Below are 12,644 nucleotides of genomic sequence, written 5' to 3'. Positions count from 1 at the left end.
ATTGTAACAAGGTCTTAATACTTTGTTTAATGAATACACTAGGTTATCAACTGCGTGTAAACCAAGGTTTTACTACTTTGTTAACAATTACACCAATTACCCTTGAATGTAATCCACCCCTGTTTCAACAAGTCTATTAGCTATTAATCCAGTTCCGTATCTGGTAAAATGAACAATTATTGGTATTTATAGATATCCCGCCCACCGTGCCCAGTCAAGCGTATTGTGGTTATATATAAATACGTCAAATTATAAGTCTATATATTAAATTAACGAGGTATCATTTAGTTAATATAAAACCCATTAATAGCCCATAGTCTAATTTCCACAATTGTCGTTCTTTTATTCAAACCTCAATTATGGTACAAAGCCCAATTACCCAATTTTAAATATTTTAGCCCAACATCATGATTACTTAGGCTTAAATAAGCATAATAATAACTTAGCTACGAGACATTAAATTAAAAATAACATTAACCATAACTTACAGTGATTAAAAATAGCGTAGCGTTACACGGACAGAATTTCGACTTACAACCTTACAACATTCGCTAACATACCCTTATTAATAGAATTTTAAAATTAAAATTAAAATTAAAATATAAATATATATATATATATATATATATATATATATATATATATATATATATATATATATATATATATATATATATATATATATATATATATATATATCTTACGAGTGAGTAAGAAGGAAGAAAAAGACGTGTTTTAGGTTCGTGCAAAGCCTGCCTTTTATAGGCATGTGGCCAGAAAAAGGCCTCCATGCGATTGCATGGTTTTATAACTGCCAGGCCATGCGATCGCATGGCTTGCTTTTCCAGCTCACATGAGCTTGTTTCTTCTGCCGACGGTTTATAATAATATATATAATATATAAATAATTTTAAGAATTATTTAAATATTATATTATATTCGTGTGCATAGTTGACTTGTAATTTTTAGTCCGTTGCGTTGAGAGTTGACTTTGGTCCCGGTTTCAGATTTTCGAACGTCCTTGCGTATAATTTAATATCTTGTATTTTGCATTTCGCGTCTTGTACTCTTGTAATTATGAGACGTTTCTTATCAATAATTGGAACCACTTTGATTGTACTTTATACTTTTGAGCTTTTTGGTCGTTTGTGTCTTCAATTCGTCGAATCTGTCTTTTGTCTTCACCTTTTATTATTTAAATGAATATTACTTGTAAATAGAACAATTGCAACTAAAAGCTTGTCTTTCTTGAGGGATAATGCTATGAAATATATGTTCGTTTTTAGCATTATCAAATATTCCCACACTTGAGCGTTGCTTGTCCTCAAGAAATATAGTCTTGAAATAAAAATACTAGAATCACTTCTTTATTCTTCACACTTTGTACATCAGTGATTTCTATACGGTGGTATAAACAATGGTAGTAATGATGTGGTTTACAGTCCCACATGACTATAAGAATTTAGATCCTTAAGGAAATTGGATCTTTATGAAAACATTTGATCTTTTGAAAATTAAATCTAGCTTTTACCCTAGATAAGTTTTCCGGAATAACCCTTCACCGGTGTTTGCAAATTATTTTTGTGGGTTTCAGATTTGAAAATTTTAGCTCAAAATTTGCGGTTTTGTGTCACCCACTTGCTAACCTTGTATTGGGAAAGCAACACGTCCAGTATACTTGCTCCGTATATTACCTTTCGGTAAACTACCGTCCGGTTGTAAAGGAAAGTGTTGAATAAGCAACTGTTAAGGCAATGTCCCCTGACATGCTTTTAATTATGGTCTATAACGTGTCGGATTCAATTACTATCCTTTGTAGGAGCAATAGTAAAGCTCACCCTTATAATTTTTCGGTCTGGCACAAGGTCCTGTCTTCGACCATGCTATGCAACCACCGTTCTTACGGTTGACACCCGATTTGGTTCAGGTGACCTAATGAATTCCAGGTGAATTCCTAGGATTTTGCGTTCAATAGTAATGAACGCATTGAAAATGGGTTTTTAGAAAATAAATCGGTTTGTAATTTTGATCAAAATATTTTCTCGTTCAAGCTCGAGTTTAGATATCATCGAATTCCATGAGTTTGTAATTCTCAATCTTTAAGGTCAATCTCTAGGATTGAGTAATATCAGGCTTAAAAGCTGATTTTTGATCTTTTAAGGAGATTATCCTTTCTGGGGGTCTGATTCATTAGTCTTATCAAGCTAATTTGCACGGCGTCCTCCCCATTTTACGAGACAGATCCTCTCATGGTTAGGATAAGTCTGACCACTTGGCGACCCTGTTTGATGCTGAGGTCCGTGGATTTCCTGCTGATTTTCGAGAAAAGTTTTCAAGGTTTTTCGTAGACTCTACAACTGGTCTGGACGACAACTTCATGACCTAAATCAAGAAGCGCGTTTCTTTTTCGAAAGACTTTACTTCCTTTTAATGATGGAGTTGATTCATCGTGTTGATCCATCTTTTCTTACAGTAAATATGGTAAAACTGATTAAATTAGTCCAAAGCAAAAGTATCTTCAATTATTTGTTACAGAAATATGTGATATATGTTCAAAATAACTTGGTAAATTTTTCCCACACTTGGCCTTTTATTTTCTTTTATTTACCTTTTTATTGTCCTCTATTCCATTTTAAATGAATTCTAATATTTTGGTTTGTTTCTCAATTTATGTCATTTCCAAGGTAACAATAATTTCGGTGTTAACACCTATTTTTATCGTTCATAAATATGTATAAACATGATTTTGAATTCATTTAAGTGAAAATTTTGAAAAATTTTACTAGAATTGGGTAGTCAGTATATAAGACTAGGGCTGTTCTTTATTATCAGAGAGCACTAGATTCTAATACAACTACTGCGTTACTAGTATTTTTAATGGTAACCAAGTGTATAAATTTAAAAATTTTTAAAAATCCGAAAGAATTTAACCCCTTCCCACACTTAAGATCTTGCAATGCCCTCATTTGCAAGAAATCAGTAACAATTTAAATTATTGAGGGTCATTAGCGTAGAAAAATGATTAAATTTTACCAAAGTTTCCAAACATATTGGCGTTTGTTTGCTGAATGATAAATGGTGCACATCATTTGTTCATTCCGTCTTGTTGTTATATCACATTTGTTTTTCATTTTGTCGTCAAAAGTATTAGCTTTTGCTGCACTTAATGTCAGTCTTTGAAAATGCGCTGTTTTACCCTGTTGTGTATAATTGACAATATACATACATACAAATATAAACAAGCATGTTAATTTGAAATGGGACTTAAAATCCCACTTTCAAATCAAATATGAAATATTAGTACAACATAATAAAAATATTAAACAATACATTAATGTATCACAATATCATATGTTTAAACATAAATAAATAAAAATAATAAAAAGATAAAAATCATAGAAATCACCAACTGGAACTATATCAATCTGGATAGGGGTTCCAGTTCATGTCATCGTCTGGGTTCCATGGTTGGTGATAGTTCTACTGGTAGGCCTGGTTAGGATCGTAGAAAGTATATGGTGGTCTAATCTCGGGCTGGTTTGGAGGATAGTAAGCGGGTCGGGTCGGAACGTAGTGATCCTGAGGTGACAGCCGGCTCATAATCTGACGCTGATGATAGTCCCATCTATCATGCTGTCGTTGCCTGGAATGCTCGTAATCATTACGGGCTTGCCACTGCTCCATCTGACGAAATCTCTCTGCGTTTGTCATATCTACCTCATCTATATGCTGGTAGACATCAGTCATAGCCTCCCGAATGACATCCCTAATGTCATCCGCTTCCTCCATTTCCTCGTCAGATCCTCTCTCTACATGTGGATGACTACCTTCATAGGGTATTGCCTGGTTGCGTATACTCTTCAATACCTTAGCACCCACATAAACCTTCAATCTTAAAGGCTCGACCTGTTCCCTACATTCCAAAAGTGGACCCCCTTGGTCCTTATCTACACTTAAATACTCTTCAATGAGAGTAACAAAAATACCTCCTCCAATTATCCCCCCTTCCTGTATTCCTTCAACCATCTTAGACAAATAAAAACCAACACAGTAAGGGATATTAACAAAGCCTCTTGGGTCTCGAATACACTTTAGGTCAAATAAATCATGTAAGGTCAATTTTTCCTTGTTGTGACCTCTCTGTGTAATCGAGTTAGCCAAAAATTTATGAATTATACGAAGCTCGGCTCTGTTAATATGTAAGTAGGTATGTGTTCCTGCCCGCCCAAAAACATTATAATCTGACATACGCCTCCAGACGGCGTTCGCATCAAAATTCCTTTCTACCCTTTCACCATGATAAATCAAATTCATACAATCGGGTAGTAGTAATTCAGCGGGCATATATATCTGCAAAGCCCTGGCCATGTCCAGCATGAACATCCTGTACATCCTACGGCCAAGTATAAATCTAAGAAAACTTCTATCATCTAATCTATCTACATCTACATTTAATGCTATAGTACTCATCAGCTCAACACACCATTCCTTATATACATGTCTACGAATGGTGAATAAACGTTCTCAATCAGTAAAAGAAGTACTGCCATACCTTTGAATCAGATGCTCCCTAACACGGTCAGCTAGTTGGACCCTTTCCAAAGGATTCCAATCAATTACCCTAGGCACCTCTACATCTTTCGTTACTAATTTGAATTTATTACTTTGATATGCCGGGTAATCTCTCCAGCTTCTATCGAATCTCAGATTAGGATGCAATGTATGTTCAGGAATCGTTGGGTATTCTACAGGCAGATGCATCGGAATTACTATGAATTCATTAGCAAACTGTAGCGGATCATAATAAGGTACATGTTGATCAGGATGATGTTGTTGTTCCTGTTGTGGTTCTTGTTCGGGTTCTGGCTCGTATTGCGTTTCTGGTTCAGGTTCTGGTTGTGGTTGTTTAGATGATGATGTTGCACCATCAGTATCTGTAAATCTCTGCAAAACACATTAAACACAAAATTTGTGCACCCAAATATGCATTAGTGTTAGCAAAATAACAAATTAAAACAATTACAATAACATGTTAAATCAAAATTAAACTTATACACATTTTCACATTTTTTACAAATCTACACTTTTTCAAATAAGCATATATGAAAATGTATACAAAGTTCATAAGCATTCAACTCAAATAACATGTTAAAACATCCATTACTAACAATTAAACAAGTCTCAAATGGCAATTATATCAAATTAATCAAGTTCATGAATTTTAGACTTAAAAAGTCTACTTTAATCTCCAAAAATCATGTTTAGGATCAAAGTTTGGATCATTTAGCTACCTAAACATGTTGCACTACTTAATTTAGCAATAATTCATGACAAAAATCGGCCATAACCTATTTATATCAAATAGCCCCAAATTGCTCAAGAACACAAACCCTAGATTCCTAAAATTTTTGAAGTTTTTGGCTTCAAATCATGTTAAATAGCATCAATCTAGGCTATACATGCATAAAATTCTAACAATTTAACTCTAATTACACTAGAAATTAACAAAATCAAATTAGGTATAATATTGGTAAATATCACAAAAATTAGGAATTTTAAGAGTTTAGGGGAGTAATTTTTACCTTTCTTGATAAACTTCTGAACAATTTCATGTTTAGAGTGGATTGTAGCAAGAAATTTGGTTGAATTTGGTGAAAAATGGCGATTTTAGGAGTGATTTGGTGAGATGGTTCGTGTATATGTGTGTGTATATTGTGGAGACAGAACACAGCTCGCTGAGCTTTTTCTATCTGACCTGAATTCCAGCCTCATGCGATCGCATGAGGCTCCAGTGCAAACCCCATGCAATCGCATGGGGTTCGGGTACAGTGATTTTCACTTTTTTTTTTTAAATCTTATAACTTTTAAAACATATGATTAACTTAAATTTTAAAAATTTGTTTCTTTTTAGGATGAGGGCGTTTCGGATCATTGTCCTAGTCCGTCCCTCGACGAAATTTTAAAATTTGTCATTTTTAAGCGCGGTTTTAAAAGTAAAGATTTTTGGGTTTTTTAAATGTTTTTGGCTTACTTTAATCCAATAAGATTAAAAATAATGATAATAAAAGTTCTCGTCCCTCCCTTGGGTAGAGCAATTTCGGTTCAGCGACCTAGTTTTCAACTCACGACGAATTTTAAAAATCATATTTTTAACTTAACGAAATAAAGTAAATTTTTGTTTTTAAATTCACACCAAACTTAAATTTAAAATGCATAAAATTAAAAATTCATATTAGTAATATTAAAAATTCATACCAAATTTATATTATATTTTTGTTTTTATACATACAAACTTATATTAAAAATATTAATTTTTCAAATATTTACAAATTTAAATATATTGATTTTAAAAAGCTTATAATATTAATTTAATATTTATATATTAATTTTAAAAATAAAGTAAAAATAAAATTAAAAATCTTTTTGGTCTTTTATCCCACTTTAATCAATCAAATATTATCAAAAATATACGCCCCTCTTTTCGGTAAAGTAATTTCGGTTCCATAACCTAGTTTAACTCATGACGAATTTTTGAAATATTTTGGGTTGAATGATTAAAGATATTTATACCTTAAGAATAAACGGTAAATTTCGCAGTGATGTAATAAATTTTTGTATGATATCAATAATTTCGGTCGCAAGACCTAATTTTATCGAATACCAATTTAATACTTTATAGCGAACAAATTAGCGTTTATTATCAAAAGGTTCAAAGTAATAAAAATAAAAATAAAATCTGTACAAACTTACCTGTGAGATAGAATTCTCAGTGACCTGCTTTAGCCCACTCATAAGATAGTCGGACTAATTGGTTTTCCATAGCTACATAGCCGTAACCTCGAGCATTCAATGTTTTTTCTTCGAAACATATGAACGGCCCATCTCTGCATAAAGTAACGAATTCGGTATTGGAATATGTCTGATTCGTCGAGCATTTTCCTTCGTGTGACCATTTTCCGCATTTGTGACATCTTTCAAGGTGTCGTGCTCTTCTTTTCGCTGCGGATTTTGATTTTCCTTTACCAAACTGTAACATATTATTTTCGTTCCTGGATTCTTTTCTTACTCCGTCCAATTTACCTCTGATTAATGATACCAATTCACTTGGAAGGGTGTCATTATTACGTTTAGTGATCAAAGCGTGTAGCATTAGACCATGGTTTAGTTCACAGGAAGTCTTCATCTCGTAAAACCTAAAAAAAATAAAAATTCAGAATGGGGGGAGAAGACTAGTTCTTTAGGGTCTGCTAGGGAAAGACCATTCGGGTTCCATTTTCAAGAACTACAAGAAAACAGAATATCTAACTCTAACAGAAATATATATTATCCTTTAAAGACTTGATTCTCCCCACACTTAGTTAGCTGTGGTGTTGAAATTGTGATTAACTTCATTGTCAACTTCCATCGGACCATGTATGTAATGTTTAACTCTGTGACCATTAACCTTAAATTCAATCCCATTTGAATTTATTAACTCTATTGTTCCGTATGGGAAAACTCTTTTGACTATGAATGGTCCAGACCATCTTGATTTCAATTTTCCAGGAAATAGCTTGAATTGTGAATTGAAAAGAACTCTGTCTCCTTCCTTAAATTCTTTTGAACTTCTGATTCTTTTATCATGCCATTTCTTTGTCTTTTCTTTATAGGTTAACGAATTTTCGTATGCTTCATGTCTCAATTCTTCTAATTCGTTTAGTTGACTTAATCGTAGACGTCCGTCTTCATATAAATCAAGATTACATTTCTTCAAAGCCCAAAATGCTTTGTGTTCAATTTCTACTGGACGATGACATGCTTTTCCGTAAACGAGTTTAAAAGGTGTGGTTCCAATTGGAGTTTTGTAGACTGTTCTAAAAGCCCAGAGTGCATCCTCCAATTTCATGGACCATTCCTTCGGATTTGATCCTTTTTCTCTAGAATACGTTTTAAAGCTCGGTTGGTATTTTCAACTTGTCCACTTGTTTGTGGATGATAAGCGGTGGAGATTTTATGAGTTACTCCATATCTTTTGAGAACTTTCTCAAGTTGATTATTACAAAAATGAGTACCCCGATCACTTATTAAAGCTTTCGGTGTTCCAAACATAGCAAAAAGACGTTTAAAAAAGCTGACTACAACTCGTGCATCGTTAGTTGGGAGAGCTTGTGCTTCCGCCCATTTAGATACATAATCAATGGTAATGAGAATGTAGAGATTATTATGAGATTTTGGAAATGGACCCATAAAGTCAATACCCCAAATGTCAAATACTTCACATACTTGAATGACATTTTGTGGCATTTCATCACGTTGACTTATTTTTCCGGCCCTTTGACAAGCATCACAGGATTTGCAAAGAAGGCGTGCGTCTTTGAAAATTGTAGGCCAATTGAATCCAGCATCATAAACTTTTCTTGCTGTGTGTTGAGGCCCATAATGCCCTCATGTTGGTCCTGTGTGACAATGGTTTAAGATTTGACTAGCTTCATCTCCGAATACACATCGGCGTATTATTTCATCGGGACAACTTTTAAACAAATGTGGATCTTCCCAGAAATAGTATTTTATATCACTAAAGAATTTCTTTCGTTTTTGGTACGACAATCCTTTTTCAAGGAATCCACATACTAAGTAGTTTGCATAGTCTGCAAACCATGGAATTTCATTATAATCTATCTTCAATAGATATTCATCAGGAAAGTTGTCTTGTATGGCCGATTCATTTAGAACTTCTAATTCAGGATTTTCAAGACGAGAAAGATGATCAGCGGCGAGATTTTCTGCTCCCTTTTTATCTCGGATTTCAATATCGAACTCTTGTAAGAGTAAGATCCAAAGGATTAATCTTGGTTTGGCATCTTGTTTCGAAAATAGGTCTCTAAGAGCAGAATGGTCGGTATAGACCACCGTTTTAGCTAGAACGAGATATGAACGAAATTTGTCAAAAGCAAAGACAATAGCAAGGAGTTTTTTTTCAGTAGTTGTGTAATTCGTTTGTGCTCCATGTAACGTCTTACTGGCGTAATAAATAGGTTGAAATTGTTTTTCAATCCTTTGTCCTAAAACGGCTCCCATTGCAAAATCACTTGCATCGCACATTAGTTCAAATGGTATATTCCAATTTGGAGTTATCATGATCGGTGCATTAGTGAGTTTCTCTTTAAAAATATTAAAAGATTTGATACATTCATTTGAAAAGATGAATGGAGCATCCTTTTCTAGGAGTTTATTCATAGGAGTAGCAATTTTAGAAAAATCTTTTATGAAATGTCGGTAAAAACCGGCATGCCCTAGAAAACTCCTAACTCCTCTAACATTGGTGGGATGTGGAAGTTTAGCAATTACATCTACTTTAGCTCTATCCACTTCAATTCCTTCCTTTGAAATTTTATGTCCAAGAACGATGCCTTCTTTAACCATGAAATGGCATTTCTCCCAATTAAGTACTAGATTTGATTGTTCGCATCTAATAAGCATTCGTTCAAGATTAACTAGACATATTTCAAAAGTATCACCGAAGACTGAAAAGTCATCCATGAAAACTTCCATGCATTCTTCTATCATGTCATGAAAAATCGCCATCATGCACCTTTGAAAGGTTGCATGGGCGTTGCAAAGTCCAAATGGTATGCGTTTGTAAGCAAAAGTACCATAAGGGCACGTGAATGTGGTTTTCTCTTGGTCCTCTGGTGCTATTGGAATTTGAAAATATCCGAAAAAACCATCAAGAAAACAATAGTAACTATTTTCGGCTAATCTTTCCAACATTTGATCAATGAAAGGTAAGGGAAAGTGATCTTTTCTGGTGGCGTCATTTAATTTTCTATAATCAATACAAACACGCCATCCTGTTACAGTCCTAGTAGGAATAAGCTCATTTTTCTCATTTGTGATGACAGTCATGCCACCCTTCTTAGGCACGCATTGAAATGGGCTTACCCATGGACTATCAGAAATTGGATAAGTTAAACCTGCATAAAGCAGTTTAATTATTTCTTTTTTAACAACATCTTGCATATTAGGATTTAGTCTTCATCGGCGTTGCACATACGTTATATGACCTTCTTCCATAAGGATTTTATGTGTGCAATTCGAAGGACTTATTCCTTTAATATCATGAACTTTCCATGCAATAGCTGGTTTATGAGATTTTAGCGCAGAAATGAGTTTAGATTTTTCATTTTCAGTAAGAGAAGACGATATTATTACAGGTAATTCATATTCACCATGTAAATAAGCATATTCCAAATGGTTTGGAAGTGGCTTTAACTCTAATGTCGGTGGTTCTTCTATCGATGATTTATATCGATATCTGTTCTCTTCTTTTTGCATTTGAATTTCTTCTGTTGTTGGTTCATATCCATTAGCCATAAGTGTAGCTAACATTTCAGTTTCATCAATTGGTTCAGTTCCTTCTCCTAAAGAACATTATCCTGTTCCTTGTAATTCTGGAAATTCTTTTAACAATTCTGCATGTGATTCTATAGTTTGAATATAATAACATGTATCATCTGCATATTGCGGTTGTTGCATTGCTCTATCAACTGAAAAGGTAACACTCTCGTCCTCTATACTTAGGGTCAGTTTCTTACCGAACACGTTTATTATTGCTTTAGTCGTGTTTAAGAATGGTCTTTCTAATATGAGAGGAACTCGAGAATCTTCTTCCATGTCCAGAATAACAAAATCTACTGGAAATACTAAAGTACCAACTTTAACTAGCATGTTCTCCATTATCCCTCTAGGATATTTTACTGATCGATTGGCTAGTTGTATACTTATTCGTGTTGGTTTCAATTCTCCAAGGTCTAGTTTAGCGTATAGTAAATACGGCATTAGATTTATACTAGCACCTAAATCTGCCAACGCTTCTATTGAACTAAGACTACCCAGAAAACATGGAATTGTGAAATTTCCTGGATCAGATAATTTTTCTGGTATCTTATTCAACAGCACTGCAGAACAATTAGCATTCATTGTAACAGCCGAGAGTTCTTCCATTTTCTTTCTATTTGTGATTAGATCTTTCAGAAATTTAGCATATCTAGGCATTCTTGAAATCACATCATTGAAAGGAAGATTTACATTTATCTGTTTAAACATATCCAAGAATTTGGATTGCTCGGCTTCAAGTCTCTCTTTTCTCATTTTACTCGGGTAAGGAAGTGGTGGTTGGTATGGTTTAATATAAGGTTTAGCCTTAACTGTGTTATCTTCATTAACCTTTTCAACTACCGGTTATTTTTCCTTATCTTGTTCAGACTGTGGTTCTTGTGGAGTAGGAATAGCTTCATCAGAAATTACAGGTATTTCAGGTGGTTTAAGTGTAATACCACTTCTTGTGGTAATAGCTTTAGCTGTTTCATTCCGGGGGTTAGCATTTGTATCACTAGGTAGACTTCTCGGTTTTCTTTCACCTATTAACCTTGCTAGGTTACTTACTTCTTATTCCAGATTTTGAATAGAAGCTTATTGATTTCTAAATGCTTGAGCATTTTGTTCATTGGTTTGTTTCTGAGATGTGAAAAACTGAGTTTGAGATTCAACTAGCTTTGACATCATATCTTCTAAATTTGGCTTTTTATCATCGGTTTGTATGGTTTGTTTTGAAAAATAGGTCTTTGCTGGATGAAAGTATTATTGGATACTTGTTGATTGCTAGGACCTTGTTGGTTGTTGTATGGAACATTTTGGTTATAATTCTGGTTTTGATTGTAGTTTGGTCTTGGAGTTTGATAATTATTCTGATAATTATTTCCAGGCCTTTGGTTTATGTATGAAACATTCTCTCTTTGTTCCATTGTTAGTTCAATACTGAGACAATTTTTTGTCAAATGTAGTCCTCCACACTGCTCACAACTAATTCGTATTGAGTGAATATCTTTAGTCATCTTTTCCATTCGTCTCTCGACAGCATCTATCTTTGCAGAAATGGAATCTAAGTCACGGCTAGAATCGGCTCTAGCTGCTTTAGATGATCTAATGATATCTTTTTCTTGGTGCCACTCATGTGAGTGGGAAGCAGTGTTATCAATAATTTTGTAAGTGTCAGTTGCGGTTTTCTTCATAATGGAACCACCAACTGCTATATCTATGTCTTTTCTTCTAGTGATGTCGCATCCTTGGTAGAATATTTGTACTATTTGACAAGTGTCTAAACCATGTTGCGGACATCCTCTCAATAACTTTCCAAATCTTGTCCATGCCTCATATAAAGTTTCATTTGGCTTTTGTGTGAACGTAACAATTTCTCCTTGAAGTCTTACGGCTTTAGATGCCAGAAATGATTGTTTAAGAAATTTTTCAACTAAAACGTCTCATGTATCAATCGCCCCTTCAGGTAACGATTCCAACCAATCTTTGGCTTCTCCCTTTAAAGTCCAAGGAAATAACATGAGATATATCTGTTCATCCTCTACTTCTCAGATTTTAAATAGAGTGCAGATCCTATTAAATGTTCGAAGATGTTCATTTGGATCTTCCTTTGGCGCACCACTAAATTGGCATTGATTAGTCACCATGTGTAGGATTTGTCCTTTAATTTCATAATCTGGCGCATTAATGTCAGGTTGAGTAATTGCGTGACCTTAGCCAGTGCGTTTAGCTCTTATTCGGTCTTCTATACTTAGAGGTTCCAGATTCTCCATAATTGAATTTGTTGA

General features: G+C 34.1%; 1 non-coding gene across 1 annotated transcript; it reads left to right on the top strand.

The window, feature by feature from the left end:
- The first annotated feature begins 12,138 nt into the window (after positions 1–12,138).
- LOC139895271 (small nucleolar RNA R71) lies at positions 12,139–12,245 on the top strand. The gene has a single exon (XR_011775730.1). It is a non-coding gene; the product is annotated as a small nucleolar RNA R71 (small nucleolar RNA).
- Positions 12,246–12,644: the final 399 nt, after the last annotated feature.

The sequence above is a fragment of the Rutidosis leptorrhynchoides genome, chromosome 2, assembly GCF_046630445.1.
Source record: "Rutidosis leptorrhynchoides isolate AG116_Rl617_1_P2 chromosome 2, CSIRO_AGI_Rlap_v1, whole genome shotgun sequence".
Lineage (NCBI taxonomy): Eukaryota > Viridiplantae > Streptophyta > Magnoliopsida > Asterales > Asteraceae > Rutidosis > Rutidosis leptorrhynchoides.
The sequence above is the reverse complement of the archived record's forward strand: the minus strand, read 5'-3'. Positions and strand labels throughout refer to the sequence as shown.